The sequence below is a fragment of the Balearica regulorum genome, chromosome 1 (genome assembly GCF_011004875.1).
Source record: "Balearica regulorum gibbericeps isolate bBalReg1 chromosome 1, bBalReg1.pri, whole genome shotgun sequence".
NCBI lineage: Eukaryota > Metazoa > Chordata > Aves > Gruiformes > Gruidae > Balearica > Balearica regulorum.
The window spans coordinates 117,293,174-117,314,956 of record NC_046184.1 but is presented as its reverse complement, the minus strand read 5'-3'; the positions used below and the strand labels follow the sequence as shown (position 1 = coordinate 117,314,956).

Here is a 21,783-nt window from a genome sequence, read left to right as displayed (position 1 = left end):
GAGCCAGCGCGGAGCCACCACAGGGGTTAGGACATGGGGGCAGGATGTGCGTTGGGACTGGGGAGGGACTACCTCTCCTCTTAACTTCTCTTCTTTGCATCGTTTATGGGAAGAGTTGAGAAACTTTGTCTCCAGGATGCCCAGCATTGCTGCTCCCTCTGGCCTCCCAGGACCCTTGTACAATGCTTGTGCTTTAAAATTTCTTCCATGTGAAGCTGTACTGGAAACCCCTGCAGTGTTTTAAGTATGGGAACGGTTCTTCAAAAGACCAAAAACATTCAAAATGGAAGGCCCTTTCTATTGTCTGTGCCCACTACAGCTAGACATGAGAAAAGAAACCAGTCTAGGTCTGCAGGCTTACGCCTGAGGTATCCCAGGAATAACTCACCCCAGCTGTCTTTGCAGATGCTTGAAGGACCATGCACTGGGCCCTCACTGAGGGCTTACTGCAAGTTTTTCTGTACGGTTCCTCTCACCTATGATGGCAGACAAATGTGGAGCCGAGTCCAAAAGCACACCCCCATGAATCAGAGAGACTCAACGGTCTGTCTGCAGGGTGCTGACATGCACAGGATGAGTGCACCCACACAACCAGATCTCTGCCTGCTAATTAACTGGTGAGCTGGGATGTGTCATCTCATCAAACCATGTGGCTTCGTCGAGTTTTCCCCCAACGCTTCTCACAGACCTCACTTTGTTTCTGGGTTGTCTCTGGGTTTTGTGAGCCTGAAATGCTCCCCAGGATGCACAGACACAGCAGTGGCTTTGCTCTGGTATGACTGCCTGGCCCATGGGCCATGAAGACATCGTCCGAGTCTGCCACCTTGCAGCACGTCACGCGATGGGGCTGCACAGTACGACGCAGAACTTCTGTACAGCCCTTTTCTTTTGCTGAACTGTATTAAGCAAACTACCAGGCGCCATTGGATAACGTGTCAGAACTTGACTCTGAAAGCACTCCGCAGGTATTCAGGGAATTATAATAGCTTTGTCAGGTCAGGGTCTGAAAGCTGTGAAGTCTGACATCACTTGATCATCTGAACTTATGTAATGTTAGTATTGTTTTTTATTGCACAGCTTGTTTTTCTCTACTCGAGTGGAAGCTCTTTGCTCCTAACCTCTGAGAAAGGCTTGTTTGTGCCACTGGTAGTCTGCGTGGGCAGAGCTCGTGCCCACCTTCTCATGTTCACGGCCCCTTGCAGTGACAGTCCCAGGGGAGCCATGACCTTCACTGCAGGACTAGCGATGAGCAGCCACCAGTGGCACCATCTTCACACAGCTGTGCTACTTGCAAATGAACACCCGCTTCTAGACTTGTATAATTAAGCAGAAAACTGAGCTGATCATGCAGCACAGCTGTCCCTGTCTGTTCCCCAGCTCTTTGGATACTCGTGCACTGAATAAATCAGCTGGGAGTGAACAGAGAGATATTTTTGTCCCTCATCTCCATACTGACTGGCCAGTGTAGTTTGAGAGGTATGGGATGGATAGTGAAATAGGGAATATAGCAGTCAGAGGTATGACTACACTACAACTCTGATTCAGCTAGTGAGGATATTGCAGCATTACGCAGCTTTGTAGCAGAGGTTTCAGCATCAGGTGTTCAGTGTTCCTGGAGGCTTTTCCCAGTATATACCATAATGCTATAGCTTCTTTGCTACCAGTGCATGAACTGTTTAGCATCAGGCTTGCTTGGGTGCATCTGCTGAGCTGCAGTCAAGCTTCCTAACCATATTTCAGATGTAGCCAGAGGACGAAGGCAGATAAGGAGAACCTACACCTCTAAGGATTATCTCCATGGCATGAGATTTCCCCTGGTTATTCGCTGTGTGGTAATTACCTCACTGCTCTGCTCAGACCTGCACCAGGAGGCACACACTAGCCACGGCTTTGAGACAGCATGGAGCAAAGAGGTGTGTCAAAACATGTGGGGCAGTTTGTGTGGAGGAGGAGCTGACGATGATGCACCAGTTTCCTGCACATTCATCCTCACCAAGGCAAAAGCTATTTTTCCAGCAGTGTAAGGGTATCAGTTGCAGAATTATTAAAGAAAGAACAGTTTCTTGTGTCTAGGGTGAACAGTTTGGTGGTGGAGATGCAATGTAATACTGTGTAATTAAAGCTTGCATGCTTCCACTCTTCCCATTAAGTTCTGTGGAACTGGGCTTACAAAAACACAAGCAAGACCCAACTGATTATCAGGAAAATGATCAAAGTGTTTTTCACGTGGAATGGCAAGCAAGGAAGACATGTTTCATCAAGGCCAGCTCCAGCCTCTTTGTTTTGCTTCCATCATTATAAATGCAATATTTGTGCAGTAGTCACTGCATATGAACAGAGGCTGCTACCACCTTGTAGGCACGCCATGCACCTCACAAGCGACTGGGGATGGGTGAGACCCCCCCCCAACCCTTCAGTCCCCTAAAAAAGGAAGGGAAGTGAGCTTGACTGAAGAAGTTTAGGGTGCTCTTATTCAATAGAGGTGCGGACAGGCCACTTTTGCTGCTGAGAACTGTGGTGCTTGCCCATGCTGCATTTCTCCTCCATGAAAAACAGTTTCTCATCTTGAACATAAAAGGCCAGGCCACTGCCTTGTCCTGCTGCTAGTGCGATGCCTGGGGCAAAGCTGTGTCAGGTTTAACTGGTAGATTATGGATGACAGTGAGTGTTTCAGCAGCTCCACTCTTGAGCACCTTCAGCTCATTCTTACTGACACCTCATTTTGAGAACGTCTCTTGGCCTCATCCCCCCACAAAAAAAAGGCTCCAGACTGGAAGCTCCAGTGAGGGAAAGCGGACACAAAGCTTTCCAGCTGTGTTCTCACCTCCTCTGAGCAGCAGTGCACACCGCAGGCATCTATCAACCCCCGTGATGCTCTGGCAGACTCTCTGCTATTGATGGGTTTGAGGAATTTTTCCTTTCAGATTTTATGTCTTTCAGAAGTTTCTTCTCAGGATCTCTCTTGGCTTGCCTTATTATGGCTTTGCCATTAGCTTGCCAGAGCACAGGATCACTTCTTTCCTTCTCTGGACACATTTTTATGACACTGGGACAAAGGCAACTGAGACACATACATTCACCTACCCACCCCTCCTTGCATTCCCTCTCAGGTAAGGTTCACATCAGTTACTACCACTTCTCAAATGCAGACATTTTTCAGAATTGTGCGATAAAGGGCATAGGGGGTTTGCTGCAGAAGATGAGTGAATGATGTGTTTTTGGAAGCACTGGCTATCCAGTTTCCAGTGCCTGCAGAGACACTTTAGGCTGAAGTCTATACTGTTAGATTAGTGTGCTCCCTGTTTCATGCTCAGCTTCTTGACCCATCAAATCTGGGGTTAAACATTTTAGTGTCTTTGGCAAGGAAAGCCAGGCATGGCTGTAATTATACTTCACTAATCCCACAGGCAACAGAGATAGGGTCTGTGCAAGACTGGGCTCCCTTGACCCAGTACTGCCTCTGACATGAAGTGGCCCACACAGCCACGTGCATCGTCAAGCCAGGTGCCTGCACACAAATTTTGAGCCCTGCAAAACATCAGTGTGAGGTGCGAGAAAGGCATCACGAGGTAAGAAGCAGCTTTTGGAACCATCCTGTCTCACTTGTCTCTGCCATGCACCATTCACATGCATGGGGGGTCATGGTGCCTTTTCTAACTAGCAGGGTCCTTTTATGCTTTACCAGTCTGAAAACGTGTGAAGAGCCCCATCCCACAAGCAGCCGGCAGCAGAGGCCCTTGACCCCGGGCTCCAGGCTCTGCTGCTCCTGAGGAGCCCCGCCTGGACCTGCCACGCTGGCAATTTGACAGCCAGTGGTTTGGACCTGGCCAGGCCACCTATGCAGTCCTGCCTCCCTCTGTTTTATTTAGCCTACAGAAGCCTACATGTTATCTTAAAGCCGAAGAACCCTTTTTCGTACATCTTTGTGGGTTTTTCTACAACAGAGTCATTAGGTCAACAAAAGGTTAGGCACCGTCACGCAGAGGAGGAGAGGTCTTTAAGACCTCCATGAGGGCACGGATAGTTCAAGTTTTGTCCACAGAGAACCAGGTGCTCTCATCAGGAGGTGCTGGTGTGGTCCTTGTGCTGGCTACCATTGCAGCCGCCAGTGTCTGGGGGGAGCAGTCTCACACCGGGTGCAGAAGACCTGAAAGAGCAAGTCCTGCGAAGTTCAGCAGGCAATGGTGATCCACACTCCCTGCAGGCACGGTGTGAAGTACAGTGGGCTCCAAGATACATTTGGCAGTGGTGGGCAAAAGCATTCAGTTCATCCTGCAGGATCCTCCCATGCATGGATGTGCTTTGTACCTCAGCAACATTCAAGCCACCATTGAAAAAGTGCAAGTGGCTTAAAAAGCCTGGCTATTATTGTATGACCAGATGTAGCCTCATCACATTTTGCTCATGTGGATTTTTTTTCTGATTTTTTTTTTCAGATTTTGCTTGTGGATGATGTGGCTGTCATCTGAGGGAAAGCAAATACATCCTGCTGTTGTTGGAAAACCCCAGGCAGGGGCAGACAATGTATATCATAGGTGCTCCTGCAGTGAGATGCTGGAGAAATTTCCATTTCCACAAAATGGAAAAATGTCAGCCCTTCCAAATGGCACGGCATGGCATAGCAGGGCAAGTCAGGGAACATAGATGACACACAGATACAGGAATCCTGTTAGTTGTTTACTTGACACAAATGAGTCCGTGCTGAATGAGCATCCACACTGCCTTGTCTGACGTGCAACACTCAGTGGGACGGGATCTTGCAGAACAGCACTGCAGGTTTTGACCAGCAGCAAGGGCACATCCCATGGCTGCCACAAGAACGGTGCAATACTCAGTAGATGCATAGAAGCCAAGGGTTGCGTGGCAGAGCTGTGATAAGGTGCATTCCCCTCAGCGTGACGTCTGGCTGCAGCCGGCCCGCTGCCGAGGGCTGTGGGAAGGCAACCAGCCTGCCCGCCCCATCCCGCGCAAGGAAAGACCACTGGTACGCTACTTCTCCTTCTCGCTGATCCTCCAGATTAGGATCATTAAGTAGCATATTCCCCTGAAAGTTTGCCCATCCTCAAGGAGATTCTCCTAAAGAACTGAAAAATCTCCAAGGCACAGCCTGGATAGCTCATTTCCCTGCCAGGGACGCTACCGATGTCTTGGCTTAAAACTGGTTTCCCTTCCCAGCAGTAGACCACAAAGTGTTAATGCTCTGGGACAGTTCTGAGTTTCCCGAAAATTGATCTTCACCAACTTTATCTTGAAGAATTATGATAAATAATGTTATACTATTTTAATTTTAATCTGAATTTCTCATCTTTGTCAGAAACTGTGGTCCTGATTCCCTCCCTGGCAAAAGCGAGTACACACAGAGCAATTGTTCTGATTTCAATGGAGTTGCCTTAGCAGTCTGCAACCGACAGCAGGTTTTGGCTCTTCATACCCATTCTACAGTTGCTTCATATATCCCCCCCAATGCTATAAATATTGGTGCTATTTTAGGCTAATGGTGTTTTTCTTTATAAGCCTGGCCCATCGGAAGTTTCCTGCCCATATTTGGTAAGTAACAAAGGACAAATATGATCTTTTCTTTTTCCCTTTTAAGTTGTTAAACTTCAACAATAATAAAGGTATTATGTGGAGTCATCTCAAAAATATATCCCATATATCATTCTGAGATAAAGATCTTTGTCTGAGACTTTGTCTGAAAAGGATAATGTTTCACTCCTGGCGCCTGTGAGTCTACTCTTTCTAGCATAATACATATTTGTTATACAGTTACTAGACCTGGCTAGGTACAATGCCCAAAAATCAGTTTGCACTTTTTTTTTTTTTACCAATTAACAAAGCTCATCAGCCCATTGCTTCTTGTCTACCTGCTGAATGCTAACCAGAACACTGGGAACTGGAGGCGGTAGGAAAGCGCTTGTGTCCCTAAGTGTTATCCATGAGGGTGTAAGCTGTGGTGGAGCACAGAACGGCTTGCAGTCATAGAGCGATTTGGGTACACTTTAAAATACCTGCACAGTCATTTTCTGTGGTGGAAATTAGGGGAAGGGGAATTAGGATATGCCTGTGTGTTGCAGGAGGAGTGTGTGAGAAATCAATCCCTACAGAAATCACAGCTCTGTTGATATTCTCCTTAAAATTGTTGAGTTCAGGGAATAATTTAAAACCCCAAGCTCCAGTGTTCAGACAACACTGAAACATTGCCCAGTATGTTTTGGATAAAAAAATATTCGGGCGTTTTCATTTTATACTTATGCGTTCTCATTTCAGTGTTCAAGACGTAAATATATACCTGTGTATATACAAAATACAAAGGATGAAAGTGGAGCAAGAAGCCGTGGGACTCTTAAATGCCTTAACACCAGGCAGGGCGCTCGACGGGGGCCCCCCGGGTTTTGCTGACACGTCCCCAGCAGCCATGGCTCGATGGGTGCTTTGATGGAGCAGCACATTCCCGCAGAGGATGCTCCTTTGGGGTGTGGGGGGTCCCAGTGGGCGCTGCTGACAGCCAGCCCCCACATAGTCACTGGATTAACCCCATCTCACAAGATATGAGTCTCGCTAGAGAAATTAATTCGCTCCTCCTCCCCGCCCCCCCCGCCCCCCCGTGCTGTGTCTGTGGTGTGGTTTGCCTCTAATCCTTAGCCAGATCCACGAATCATAAATATCTAAAGTAAAACTATAAAACCCATTAAAGGAGTTAAATGTGATATACCAAAGCTACGTTAAATATAGTAGCAGATTTCACAAGTTAAAAAAAAAGTACCAGAGGCTTTTTGTTTATCATTTATAAACAGTTTTATTTGGTGAGTAGTTTCCAAAGGTAATGGCTTTAATAAACCCTTTATAAACCAGAGTGTTTATCCCCTGTATGCTGAGGGCCAGATGGTACCATCAGATTTACACTGCACATTTCTGCAATTTGGCTTCATTAATGTGGCAGACAGCAGTTTCCACACCTCACAGAGGTATGTTCTCATCTTCCAGAAATGGTGGAGCTCTGGAGCAGACTCCCCTGTTTGCATTGGAAGGATCCTCCGCAGGGGTGTGATTTGAGCAGAAGGGGGTGGAACAAGCCAAAAAAATTAAGCTGCATGATAGCACTAGAAAAAGCAGATCTGGAGGAAAAACTGAGCTCAGGTTAGTGCTGACCTTAGCTTGGAAAATCGTATGCTCTCCAACATCCACATCTATACAGCCACTAGGGAGCTGCCTGGTTACATGTGATTTTACCCATCTGTTATTTAAATCACAGATCCAAACTGAAACCCTGGAGCTTGCAGAAATGATGTGGATCGGTGTCATCCTGTGGATACTTTTTCTATAAACAACTGAAGGATCTGGATCAGGAAATTTTCCAGGCAGGATGACACTCCTGACTCCCCCAGCCCACTGTCTCTAGAAATAGGGTGATGAATACCTGTCTGTTCCTCTCTGCCCCAAAAAGCAGCTGTCTGCTGCTGCGGTGCTGCTTCTTCAAGGGAAATTCACTTTCTTGCTTCACAGTGATCTCCAGAGGTGTTGATTTGAGGTAGCTGATTTTCTTAGTATCCCATGGTAAGAATTTCTAAAAATGTAGAAATAAAATCTGACTTAACTGCAGCAGGGAATTCCCCATGTTATTTTACTTTTTGTTTCCTTTCTATCTCTTCCCACCTGTATTGCCTGTGGTTTGAGTAGCAGTGAGACAGGGAAAGAAGAGTGACTTACTAGGTTTCAATACGTTTTCTATTCAAGGTAAATATCTAGACAAGTGTCGTCTTATCTTTCTCTGCATTCCTTGTATTTTCTTCTACTTGACTGTCTTGTCTTTGTTCACTCTCAAAGCTGTGAAATAACTGATTTGTGCACTTGCTAGCCAAATGCTGGAAAAAATCATTGTGAAAAACAAAGCATTTTTTTCATAGTTTTTTTTTGGGGTGTTACACTTACTAATTTTTATTACATTTACATAAATTGAAAAACAATTGAAGCTTTTCTAAACTATATCTGTTCAATTTCAGAAACATGTGGAAAGTATGCTTTTTGTTTTATAGTCATTCATCAAAGTGATTTGATTCAGAACAAGTTTACAGTTTGGCTAATTGAAATTGCCAATATTCAGTGAATAAAAAAATACTCAGCCCCAAAATGTATCCTAGCCTCTGTAACAGAAGAAAGTAGCAGGCTCAGATCAGATGCTGTGGGTTTGCTTGTGGGAGCCTGGGTGTGGGATCTTGACAAATGTGGTTCCCTGAATACCAGGGGAAGGAGAGTGTCCTGCAGGGCAGGCTGGGGAGGCATGATCTGGATTGTAGAAATGTCACCAAGAAGTCAAAATAGTTATAAGAGAGAGCGTAGAGAGAAATTCTGAAGAAAAGGGAACTGGGACATGGATGTCAGGATGACTGGAGACCTTTTTGTTTATATTTTTGTCCTCAATATGTGTCACTAGCTGATGTGTCAAGGTTGCAGATGTCTAACCATAGCCACCTGGGAACCCCCTTACCACGTGCTGCAGTGGGAGGAATCTGCATTGGGCTCGATGAGCCACTATCCTCATGAAATGGAAACTTACCCTGGCTATGCTTAGCCCAGAGGGAAGTTGTGCTGACCCGTGATGGTCCAGAGCAAGGCATCTCTGGGCTGAGCATCCCTCGAACTCTGCACCCCTGTGTCGTTTTGCAACCAAGCAAAGAGCTGTACATGGCTGGTGCTCATCCAGATGTAGAAACTGGAGTGTTGCTTGGGCACAGATGCCACAGAATAGGTATGGTTTCCTGGTTCCTGGTCTGGTCCTGCAAGGATTAGCTGTCATGATTAGCAAGAAAACCCTTCATGTGTTTTAGTAATGGAGAAAACCTCTTGCATTTCTTTTTTTTCCAGAGAGAAAATGACAGTATATTTTTCCTTCATCATCTAAGTAAACCAAAATCCTCTTTTAAGTCTTTCTTACACATTTCTAGTCATGCATGGTGGCAATAAGGGAAAGTATTTCCCTGTGAAAGGTGATTTGCAGAGGTGCCATTCCAGCCCCCAGATGGAATGGATACTCCTGGGGGGTATCTCTGCCGCAGACCATGGCGACATTTCAGCACAGCCAGCCCAGCATGGCCATGTAGGTGGCACTTCTGACATCTTGGACTTCCCGCACAGGTGGATAACACAGGCAAGAAATGTGCTGTGGGGCCTGCTGCCCACTGATGGTTGGGTTTGCTTCTGAGTTGGAGAACTCAGGCCTGCTTGTGTTATCCTCTGTATTAAAATGCCCAGGATTGCATGTTATCAGGGACTATCACTGCAGCTGAAATTAGCAAACATTGAATCAGAGATCTAATGCATGCTGGAAAGTAATATTTCCTAGCCTCTTGAAAAATAAATCCATCTTTCTGCAGCTTTTCTTGCCTAATTTCAACAACTGAGGCAATATAACCTTTGCTATAACTCAGGAGTGTGCAGCTTGTTTTCCAGTGAGTCCAGCTTGCTGCTTATTACAGCAGGTATTACACGCTGAAACATTGTCACCTCAGAGCAGGTAGAAGTCAAGATATCGTATCAAATCATGTGTTGTGTGAAGATGGTTACGGAGGAGAGATTATTCCTTGTAACAGCTCAAGAAGAAGGGGGATGCCCAGTGACTAATGAATGTGGATTAAGAATAAATGTAATGAGGATGTTTCCCTTCTTGAAAAATTAGCTGTGGAAACCATTGCTACCAAATGCTGTAGAGACCAAAGTGGATATAGTGGGTATAGCCTTTTAAAAAATAAAAATAAATAATTAAACTCTTAAATAAGAGTTTTAAGGTCCTTCAGCTGTTATTGAATGCAGTGAGCCAAGCATAATCTTTAGGGCAACAAGTCTCTACATGGCAGAAACTGAGAAGGTAATACCAGGCAAACAGTTGCTCTAGATTGGTGCTGTTTCTTACATGCGTTTGCAAAACATCTGCTGGTAGCACATCCTGGAGATGAGCAGACTGGACCCTGTACTAACCCAGGATGGCTGCTGTGGTCTTACAGACATTGCAGGTGTATTAGTACGAGTGGAAAAAACACCCCACTCACCTTGACTTGTGTGTTTTAGTTGAAGGAAGATTCCAGCTACATGAGAAATGACATCTCTGTGAAGCATTTGTAGCACCGTAAGAGAGGGTAGATGGTGCTCAGAGCACACCGAAGAATAGACTTTAGCTCCCTTGGGTGTATAGATCAGCCCACACTTAGTGATACCTAGGGGCTGGATTAGCATTAGCCGCTAAAATCCTGTGTTTATTCAGGAAGGATAACACTGAGAACACCCACACGAGCTTCTAGGTGGCCCCCTACCAGCACGCTGCTAGCGCTTCACCCATCATCACTGGCCGTTCACCAGGTGCTGTGCAGGCACTTTGGGGGAGCAGAGAGGCGGCCAGCTGGGAAGCAAGCCACACACCGGCCCGTCACATCCTCTGGTGACGCTTGGGGAAATGCCAACCAATGGATTTTTCTGTGAAAGTTTTGCTTTAAGGCTATTATTCACCATTTCGTCTGTAGCAACAGCACTTCTGTACGTGATGTCCTCCATGTCATAGCCAGTCCTCTGAGTCATCAGCTCATGAAGGAAATAACTTTGTTTTCTTCTGGCTCTCAGCTGAGCATCCAGCATAAGCACTTTCTTTTGGTCCACCTGGCCTCATCTCAGCTTTACTTAAAGATTTCCCAGGAGCTTGTTAAAATAGTGCTTATGTTTTCTTGTTTCATGTTTGTATAGGTGATGAGGAGGAGAAATTTCCTTTTGAAAAAAAAACAACACTTGGAGAATTGTGGAAATGTTTTCTCACCTTAAATAAATTTCTCAAGCTTTCATGTAGCCAGAGGAGAACCACAGTGAAAGTGTATTAAAAAAAAATGCTCCCCTCTCCCCGAAACCCACTTTGACGAGATGGAGAACACTTGTATATCTGTTCAAAGACTTATGATTTTGCTAGCACACACCTTGTTGATCCCGCAGCCCCATCATATATGACTTGTGCTTTTGATGTTGAATAGGTTGCCAGAGTAATTTTCAATCAGTTCCAGACCAGAGAGGCATTTGTAAGCAGTTGCGTGGCTGTGTAATTATCAGGTGCTTCATGTGTAAATGTTGATCCCAAAGAGGGACAGGGAGAAGAAATAAAACAAGGCACGAGTGTGTCTTGCTCCAGTGTGAAGAGGGATCATGAATTAAAGGAAGCCCCATATTGAATTTTGCTTCTAGGGACTTGTCTCAAATATTTGGGTTATTTTGTCAGTAGTGAAATTGTTCATGGATCAGGCAAAAGCAGAAAATGAAAATCACTGGATGTTCAGGGAAGTATTTAGCATGTGTTTAAATTTCACTCCTGTCCCGCTAATTGTGAGGTTCAGCGTTGTCCTGAATAGAGGTGATTTTAGGTGTATACTTGAATTCTTTCTAACTCGAAGCCTGAAAAAATGATCCCTTTTCAGTAAATTCAGTAAGGACAAAACTTTTTTCTAGACTATTGTCTGTAACTTTTAACACTATTTTCAATGCTCTAAAATAAATACAGACAATCTGGCCTCAGAGTTCAGTATCATATTTCAAAAATAGTTTGGTGGTAAAACAGCTTTTTCTTTGTGTTTTTCTTTTTGAATGCAATAGTAAATGCTTGAGAACTGGGACAAAAGTTAGTCCTTGCACCATCCTGTCTATCATCACTTCTTCCAGAGTTACAGAGACAGAAGAGATTAGAGTTTAAAAATATTGGTACGCTGTCATTCAACTTGTTTTTGTTGGCCTGACAAGCCACCAGCTGCTGCAGTTTGTTGCTGTTTCACAGGCATCTCCTGAGGTATTTAAACAAGGTTTTCAGTAATTCAGCACCATGACCCTTCTTAAATTATATGGCATCTTTTGGAAGCAACAGCATCCTGAGGATGTGGCAGGCAGCACCAGCAGAAATGGCTGAAGAACCACCTTGTTCACCAGCAAACGTGCCCAGTGCTGTGCCCTGGCAGGGTCTGCTTGTGCTCAGTCACCGAGTGCTGCTTGCTAGGCTTTGTTGATCTTTGTGATAGTTTCATATAGAAGATTTATAGGCAGCAGTGATGGGTCATGTTTGCTTCTGGATTTCCTGGAAGCCTATGAGGTACCAGGGGGGTCCCAAGCAGGGTGGAGGAGGCAGCCGAGGACAGAGGGAGGACCGGAGGAGAGGCAGGAATGTGGTTGCGGCTTGAAGTAGATGGGAAAGCAAGAATAGCAATCAAACAGCCGGGGGTGGGAGGGGGTGTGGGGGTGGGGGGGGTGTCTGCCGTGCAAGGCAGGGGCTGGGAACAGGGCTGGAACCAAATCAGGAACTGAGCAGATGTCAGGAACTGCATCGGGCTCAGAAAACATCACTAGGTTCATGAGTCCTGCACATGGCTGCAGGGAAGATGCATGCTGGATCATGGCAGCCTCCATCAGTGGGTGCTGGCTGACATTCAGGGTGGTTCATGGTCTACTGGAGACCTGCTGTGGTTGGTGGCCAACGGCAGCTCCCTTGCCTGGCTGCTGCTTAGCAGGGACTGTCAATAGCCTGGCAGTGATCTAGCTTAAGATCCTCAATCTTCATCACACTGTGCACATATTTCCACAAAACTACATGCAGCGATCTGAATAACAGATAAGTTATAATAAGATCCACAATTTCCCCTTGCCTTAGTAATAAATACAGTGATTGAGAAGTACAGTCCTTCATTTGGAAAAGCATGTCTTCACTTTTCTGGTTAAGATAAGAATAATGCTGATGACAGACAACACTAGAAAATGCTTGGGCAGGGAACAACTGTGTTTTGGAGCTGGTCTTGGACTGTCTTTGTGGATGCAGAATAATCTCTCAGGCCAGGCACTACATGAAAAATGTTCAGATAGATCCCAAATTTGGAGCCTCAGCCTTCCTCCTTTGCTTTAAAAGGAAGTTTCCTGTTCAAAATGAAAGCTGATGTCCTGCTTCCAGGTGCTTCACCAGGCTGGCTCTGGGCAGCTGGCGTGCTGATCGCACTGCAGTTGTGGCAGCACGGACCCTGCTACAGGCTGCCAAACCAGCCCTAAAAGCAGGCTGGAGTGGCCAGAGACACGCTCCCAGCTGCTGCAGTTGGTCCTACCATCCCATTTACATTTACCTTGGGCGTGCCTGCCCCACGCAACTGTGCTTACAGCCAACGCACACCCCTCATCTCCCGCTGTGCTTCCATTCCCTATGTGTAAAAGGAGAGAACAGCAGAAGAACGGCGCTATGTAGGTGGTCATATTTAGTCCGCTTCGATTCAAGCCTGTGTGTGGTGGTGCTTAGGACAGCGAGGCAACCTGTCCAAATTGACCGTGATTTTAAAGTTAAGCATGCACGTAAGCGTTTTGCCAGGCTGGAGCCCCACGCCAAGAGCTGGGAAGCCAACATTTGGCAGTGAGACAGCAAAAGCCTTAAATGACTCTGGCTGTTTTACCACACTGCAATTGGGCCTATGAAAGTTCACTCTTCGCACCTGGCAGTTGAGATAATTATGCTATCTCTTGCAAAAACATAATAGGTGCATTGTTTGACTTGTGAAGAACAGCAACAAAGTGCAATTGCTGAACTGAGATGTCAGCATAAGAGAATAAAAGTATTGAGGTGAAGGCTTTGATGTGGCAGAGGACAGTGGCCCAGACAGCAAGCATTACACTCCATCCACTTTCTGCTTCTGAAGATACTCCTTACGTTGCAAATCCCTTTCTTAAATGCAAATCTGCAATTAAATGCGCTCTGTTCCATTGTTGCCTGGTGAAGCTGAAAATCAAAACACAAAACCAGGTTGCCCATCCCAAACACACCTTGTCACCAAATGAAGAGACTCAGTAACAGCAACTTCTGAGGTTCCAAAAGATCAAATACTTATCAGGTGTGTTTTATCTAAAATTTGCAATTTATTTGCCAGGCACAAACAAAACAATGATGAAAATAAAGCTCTTTCTTCTCATCCTTCCCCTTTCCCAACCCTAGGGTGCCACAAAATAAGAAGAAAGGCACTTTTCCACCCCTTGCTCTGATGGTTATGATGTTTGTGTGGCAGAACCTCATCAGAATTGAGGATTCGCTGTGCTGAGCTCTCTGCAAACCTAGCCAAACTCTTCCCCAGAAGATTTATGGTCTCTGGACTATAGTAAGCAAAGCTACACCTCTTAATGAAAACTTTTTTTTTTCTTCTTGAAAACTGGCTGTAGTTCAGTGGGTACAAACCCCGCGTGGGGGTTCTCTTAATTATTTAAATTCAGTGGTAAAATCATGAATACAGTCTTCCTGGTTCTAAGCCAGGCTTGAGCAAAATGAAATCTGTCTACTTACCTTTTTCCTCAACATCTTTGAATCACTTTTTAAAGTACCTTTTCTGGTTAATTAATGTTGCTTTCTCAGTGTATTAAACCTCCAAAATATGAATTAAGTCAAAGGGACCAAATGAAGTGTACAGTCAAGTGACATGGCAAAGATATGACAGCTTTTCCATTTGCCAAAGGTCCTCTGACATTTCTGTGAGCATTACAGCCTGGCAACAAAGTGGTAGGGAGTGTTAACATGCATATCAAGAGTTGTGTGTTTTCCAAAGTCCTCCACTTGACCCCTGGCACTGAGTCTCCAGCCTCTTTTGCAATGGAGCCACATGCACCTGAGATATTACATGAGTGCTTGCTATGCCAACACCCATCTGGGTGCTCGCAATGTATCTGATCAAATACTCAGCCCTGCACTGGAATCAAAGTTTTACATTGGTTATGCAGCACGCACTTACAAATCGACTGGGTTTTCAACACCTTAGCAATTAATCTGTGCACCAGCAAGTGAGCCTGCATTTTAATAATGGCAAGACAATCACCAGGTTTTGAAATGGGAGAGGATTTAGAAAGACTTAGTTCTGACAAGTATCTTGGAGAGGTAAGGAATTCAAGACAGTTGTGAGCTATAAATATTCATCTCTGACTTGCTCAGGATAGCTGGTTAAACAATGATCTGAGAGTCTCTTCCCTGGGAAAACCCTCGATGGAGGAAAGTTCCTTCAGAAGCCAAGAGCATCACAGGGTGCTTTTAACCAACGTCAGCAGACTCACACTGTGCACAAACATTAGAGCTTTCAGGATAATGAGACTTAAACTACCATGTATGAGAAGATAACAATTCAGTTCAGAACTGTATTTTTCCCAGCTGGAAAGGGAATATAAAATTATTGACTGGTCTGTCAGCAACTATTTTTAAAAGGCATATGAACATCTAACAGAGTGCCCATTCACAAAAGCCTAGGACTATCACTGTGCCAATTCAGTTTAACCTCTGAACAGCCTGGGTCCAAATTTCACCTGATGATTGCTTTATTTAGTTCACCAGGCATTGCCAAACTCTGTGCATTAGAAATATGTCTGGTGTGGGACAGGCTTTGCAGAGGTACCTCTTCAGCATCTGAGGTGCTCTGGTTCATGGGTAGCAGCCGACTCACAAGGGTGAGCAAAGGTCCAGCTCTACCCAGCTGCCCCATGGCACCCAACCCTCCTAAGGGCACCCCAGCCCTGCAAAGGGCATCCCTGCCCTGGCAATGGCTCCCTCACTGCATTAGCAGAAAGGAGAAAGGAAATAAAGCCTCCATCAGAGTTACATCTCCAGAGGCATGTCAGTACCGTTTGGGGTGGGTAAAAGAGTAGGTGGGTGGCAGGAAAGGAGCAAGTGCTAAAGCAAAAATTACTACCAATGAAGATAGCAAGAAAGATAGTGTAGTGTAACCACAGAATCCACAGTACATAGCTACTGAGCCTACCCCAATTATAACCACAAAATACAGAATCTTTAACCACAGTAATCAGATGATATGACCAATATTCAACACAAGGATCTACAGAGAACAGTTTGAACACTGGAAAACAATTTCAGGAACATTCGTTTTTGAGGTTTGAAAACATCCGTTCAGAGCAGTGCCTCAACACCACATGTGCTGTGGAACTATCTTCTTTCTCAGCAAAAGCTGTAGCAGATAAATTTCTGCTTCTGTGATGCTGATGGAAGGGAGCGAACCCTGCAGTGCTGGGCTGCATGCTTGCAGCACTGCAGCGGGAGCAATGTGTGCCTTGCCTCAGGGTTTGCTCTGAAAGGCGAACGCTGAGCCCATTGGGGAATGCACGTGCTCGGGGTAGCCAGCTGGTGAGAAACAAAGCCTCAAATGTGCAGACCTGCCCTCCAGCTTTTTATAGTCCCTGTTGGAGACTCCAGTGCAAGTGGGCCATGAATGGGTCCCACTCATGCTTCAGGTTTAGGATTGTGAATTCAGCCCACAGGGTCCCCTTGTCCATCTGTACATACACCTTTGCTCTTGCTGCATCCTTGGCCAAAAGCAGCTCAGCGGCACGCAGCTCTGCTCCCAGCTTCAGGGCAGATCGCTCCAGCCCCTACCCATGCTGGTTTTGCGCTGCAGTTTCTGGCTACACAGCTCTATGCAAACTTATGTTCCTCGGGAACACAAGGTCTGTTGTGCTCAGTGCAGTCAGTGTAAATATTTTAAACAGTAATGGGAAGCTTTTCATAGTCTTCAAAGCACTGTCCTAAAACTTCCAGCTGCAGATCTCATGTGGTTTATATTAGAACATGATGATATTGTAAGTTGGAATATAAGGCTAGCTCTAGCAATAAAAGGACACAGTTTCCACCTATTTAAACTCACCGTATCTTCTTACAGATCATCATTGTTCATAATGGATTTCTGGAACTCTTGTTAAAGAGATTTGGGACTCTCATAACCTTTTCTTAACCAAACAAGATCAGTTTCTTAAGTTAAAAGAAAACATTACTTACTCTGTTCCTCTGATACCAAAAATGCCAGCTATAGCTTTGGGCTTTCATTTTTCTTTTCTTTCTCTGCATGTTTTTTTCTCCTCTGTATCAAGGCAGTAGACAGGATCCCTAAATACCCTGCAGGAAAAAAGCTGAGAAATAATTGTTGTCAAATAATCCCATCCACCAGATTTGAAATTTTACATCAAAGTTTGAGCAACTACAACTTCAGAACAGCCTGAGAGGTATTTATACATTTGATGAAGAGTGTACCAAACAATTCAAGCTAACTGTCTTTACCTATTCTAAACCAACCATGTTCCATATAACAAATCAATAATGTATGTTTCCCCTCTCTCATAGTCCTTCGCCTCAGTTTCTGTGACCTGCTGCCAGAAGTGTTTAAAAAGGATGAAAGATGCTTTGTAAGTTAAGAACTATTAATGAGAACTGGAAATGGGATAGAACAAAAATATGTCTTCAGATGCTTTGAAGAAAAGGTCATCATGGTGGGAGATCCAAATTAAAACCAAACCTTCCTCAGGGGCGCAGGCAGCACAGATCTGAATGAGGTGGGTGGAGACACTTATATACCTCAACATGCATCATGTAACATGGGGATCTGTGTTGTGCTGGCCAATGCAAATGAGAGGAATGGATGGGGTGCTGCAGCACCTTCCCCCTCCTTTCTCACACATGCACATGGCCCATTCAGTCCCAAATAAATACATGGCTGTTCCTGGGGCTGAACAACAAGTTTAAGCTCACAGGGATAGACCTTCAGTGGGTTTAGGAGCTTAGGACCCCTTTCACAAGGGTAGTCTTCTTCTAAAGGAGCATTTGCCTCTAGTTGCATATAGGTGAATCCTGAGGACTGTAGCAGAGAAAATGCATTTTATGATTCAATTCTATGTTTCTCCTCAATGACCATAAATTCCAAGTAGCTGGATGTGATTGCTCAAAATCTTTTGGGCACTTTTACCTACTGAGAAAGTTCCGGAGCAAAGAGTTTGCAAAATATGTACCTCAAGAGGAAGTCCTCTCTGTGTGTTTTAGGGAGTAGTGAGTTTACCGCAGAGAGGAGCTGGCACTAGTCATCCGGTAGCCATATGGTGAGCAACCAGCTCTGTGCTCAGGGCTGACTTTAGTCTGCAGCACCTTGGAGCAAAGACAGAAGGTTGCTGTTCTCATCATGAAAGTAAACCTGGTCTCCATACCATCTGATATGAAACTCTCATAGACTGATGAGTGCAGAAAAGAACAATACATCATTATTGTGAAACTAATTTATCTCCTGGAGGAGTCCTTCATTTGGGCGACCTGCTCTAGCTGTCCTGAGTTGAAGAGAGAGACCCCATTTTAAGCATGAAGACAGTCCAAAGAAATATTTTAGAGCAAATATCAGGTCACATGCCCTCAAAGCAAGCTGCCACCTCACTCCATCAGGAATGTCCTACAGTCAGATCAGTGGGGTCAACTGGGTCTCCAAGACCCTGTCTCTATCTTGTGGGACATGACTCCTCAAGGCCACTGCAGTGCTCTCACTTAGCAAACCCTCCACAGCCCCAGGGATCACCTCTCCGCACAGCTCCTGAGGGCTGTTTCGTGGCTGCTGAAATGCTGTCAGGGGAGGACACTCAGAGAAGATGCTCTGGGTGCCTGGCATGGGATTAATGCAGACTGGCAGGACTGGCTACAATGACCCACAAGTTTCTTTTCAGTTCCGTGTGCCCAGAAAGCCTCTGATCCTAACTTCTCTGTCAGACTTTTTCTAACTTGAAACAGAAAAAATAAGAAAGATTCTTATTAATTTCAATGAGAAAAGAGTCTCCAAATATTCCAAGGCAGTGCTTTATCCAGTATCTGACCCATCTGGGATCATGAATTCTGGTAAAAATAACAAAAAACCCCCCAAACCCTCTCAGACCTTGCAGCCTGATTTCTTGGCCAAAGTGCTCAAAATAAGTTCGGAGTCAAATCAACGTAAGCATAAGCACCCAAACTCACATCTGCTGGTCTTTATTTTCCCAAGGAAAGGGGAGAATTCATCTTTCCAAGTGTGTCCATGGCTTTGCTGAGTCACATACATCTGCGCAAGTGGATGTAAGCCGAGTGTCAGACCCCACCGCTGAAACTGGACACCCTTTTCACGCAGGTGCAAATGACTGCACGGGGACGCACGCGGCGAAGGGTCGGCCCCAGAGACCCCGCTGCCTCTCCCTGCTGCAGCTGCTGCTCGCTGTTCAAGGCTGGTGCCACTTTCTGGAAGCCAGACGCGAGACTCTGGATGTTTGTGTTTGCAAGTGGGGCTGGGAGGTAATGAAAGCGAGTGCTAATGCAGTCTTTGGCTTTGTCGGAGGTCAGCAAGCACCCAGGATGGGAATCTTTGAAGTAAAAGACAACACAAAAGCTCTTCTTACCCCAGCACAATTGCTGGACTCTGGCTTTAGCTATGACCAGAGTGAATTGCATCTATTTTTACACAGAAGACTATTTGTATACTATTGTATACTACGTATACAAATAGGTACATATACATAAAGGAAATATAGTTGATTGCCCTCTTCTTTGTTATAAAGCGCTTGTACTCACAGCAATGGCCTTTCAATTTAATATAACAGATGTAGCTGCTTATTGTTACTCTCTGCTTCAGCATTCAAAAGCTGGGACTTGGGGTGAAAAATACAGGACCACTTACTGAAGGACTTAAATCTCACATGCTTCAAAAAATGTCTCTCTCCTTTTAACACTGGATCTGCTTTTGCTGTGTTGGCAAGATACAGTAGTGTCTGGAGACATCTGTTGCTATGTTTATACTAACAAGTAATTTGGTACAGTAGGAGCGTATCAGTAGATAGAGCATTTGGTGCTGAGTCACATATCCACAATGTGCAGTTTGGGGGGTTTACTTTGAACTAAATTGAGTCTGGTTTTCAGGACCAAGAACCCCCATTGCGCATGTGGCTCAAAGCTGTCTGCAGGACTCGTCCGGTGTTCAGCCTCTCATGACCCATCAGGAATTAGGGCACATTTGGTGCACACCTGAGGCACAGCTGCCAGGTTAGTTTCCTCTGAAAGGAGTCCAGTTTGCATGTGTTAAAACAGTCCTGTGAATTAAAACAATTTACAATAAGGGGTGACTGAGAATTTTGCTTAAAAACACACTGCTGTCCTGAACCAAAAAGTTAATGTGTATGCAGGCAGTGGAGCTCAGACCTGGTTATGCTACGTGTGTGTACAGTAGCTGCCCAGCAAGTTCACAGCCTGGGTAGGTACGATAAAGAGCAGGAGAATAGTGAGACCCCTACAAGGCGAGTGTCCTGCCTCAGGTCATGCATGCTATCAGTGGTTTTATCCGTGCAAGCCACTGTGCCTCTGCCTCAGCCCAGTCATGACCCGGTTGAAGAGCCAGTTACTCATGCTCGGGAAGGAGTGCTGAATGGACCCCTTTTTGTACTAAGGGTCCCACACATAGCTTATGCTCTTTTAACTGAACAGAGGGTAGCAAATATTTCTATAGCATGTCTTTTGCAAATAATGGTGCCCCAATCTGCCAGGTTTTATTCCATTTTGAAGCAGTGTGATACCTTCAGACTGGTTGACACATGCCTCAAGCCATACCTAACTGAACCTCTAAAAAAAAAAAAGAGATTAGAATCAACATTGCTCAGCATGAGGCTGGCATACAGCAAATGTGACCCTGGGCGAAATTGACAGCCGTATTTCAGCTGTGCTATAGTCCTCATTAAATGTGTGTCTTATCAGTGTCTTATATTTTCTTTTTGCAGACACATGGGTCACCACAAATGTCACAAAACCTAATTGTTACTATTTTGACAGACAACTCACACTCCTTTGTCTAATTGCGAGCTCTTTAGACTTATATATACAACCAAAACCATTCTTTAACATTATCACAGCTATTTCAAAGAAATGGATTTCTTTCCGTAGAGTTGCTGCTCTCATTGCAGTTCAGTACTTCCCTGCTAAAGGTAGACAGAGAAGTGACACTCCTTTCCCGTGAGTGGAGTAAGATAAATAAATGCAAGGCATCTCTGGCTTTGTGGGAAGAGCTGGTGGTAAGAGTTGCAGCAAGAAATGGGGAGCTGAGAAATAGGTTGATGTAGTTGACTGTAACTTTCCCAGGGTTGCTAAGTGACAATTTGGTTGGTAATTCCAGGGACAAGTACTGGTGCAGCAACCGGGTGCTGCTGTATTTACTTGTATTTACTTCCCCATTCAGGCACTATCTGCACTCACTACTTTGTTTTACCACCTGGTTCTTCAGCTGGATTCCTCATTGACCTGAAAGGAGAAAGTAGTTGAAAAGCCTGACCCAGTATGACTCTCTGATATGCATTTTATTAAGAGAATGAACAACTCTTTTCTAATGGTCTTTATATTCCCATTAGGTAACTTTCTCACCCAGATTTATTTCAGTGAGGTTATTTAACCTTTACCTCCCTCATCACAGCTCCTTCCGTTGTTCCCCAGGGCTCAGTACTGGGGCCAATTCTGTTCAATACCTTTATCAATGATCTGGATGAGGGAATCAAGTGCACCCTCAGTAAGTTCACAGATGACACCAAGGTGAGCGGGAGTGTTGATCTACTGGAGGGTAAGAAGGCTCTGCAGAGGGATCTGGACAGGCTGGATCCATGGGCCAAGGACAACTGTATGAGGTTTAACAAGGCCAAGTGCCGGGTCCTGCACTTGGGTCACAACAACCCCAGGCAACGCTACAGGCTTGGGGAAGAGTGGCTGGAAAGCTGCCTGGTGGAAAAGGACCCAGGGCTGTTGGCCAACAGCCAGCTGAACATGAGCCAGCAGTGTGCCCAGGTAGCCAAGAAGGCCAAAAGCGTCCTGGCTTGTATCAGAAACAGTGTGGCCAGGAGTAGGGATGTGATTGTGCCCCTGTACTCAGCTCTGGTGAGGCCGCACCTTGAGTACTGTGTTCAGTTTTGGACCTCTCACTACAAGAAAGATATTGAGCTGCTGGA

General features: G+C 45.2%; 2 long non-coding RNA genes across 4 annotated transcripts in view; one reads left to right on the top strand and one right to left on the bottom strand.

Annotated features, from left to right (window-relative positions):
* Positions 1 to 6,819: 6,819 nt before the first annotated feature.
* On the bottom strand, positions 6,820 to 18,894 carry LOC142604529 (uncharacterized). Of its 3 annotated transcripts, XR_012838391.1 has the most exons (4): positions 18,791 to 18,894; positions 16,805 to 16,921; positions 7,708 to 7,862; positions 6,820 to 7,115 (listed from the first exon to the last, which is right to left on the bottom strand). It is a non-coding gene; the product is annotated as an uncharacterized LOC142604529 (long non-coding RNA). The 3 variants fall into 3 exon arrangements; XR_012838392.1 differs by lacking the exon at positions 7,708 to 7,862; XR_012838393.1 differs by lacking the exons at positions 6,820 to 7,115; positions 7,708 to 7,862 and adding an exon at positions 9,922 to 10,749.
* LOC142604525 (uncharacterized) overlaps positions 7,008 to 21,783 on the top strand; it is a 32,898-nt gene continuing 18,122 nt past the window's right edge. The window contains exons 1-3 of the long non-coding RNA XR_012838389.1: positions 7,008 to 7,137; positions 7,253 to 7,554; positions 17,147 to 17,355. This is a non-coding gene — a long non-coding RNA (uncharacterized LOC142604525). The remainder of the gene's footprint in view (positions 7,138 to 7,252; positions 7,555 to 17,146; positions 17,356 to 21,783) is intronic.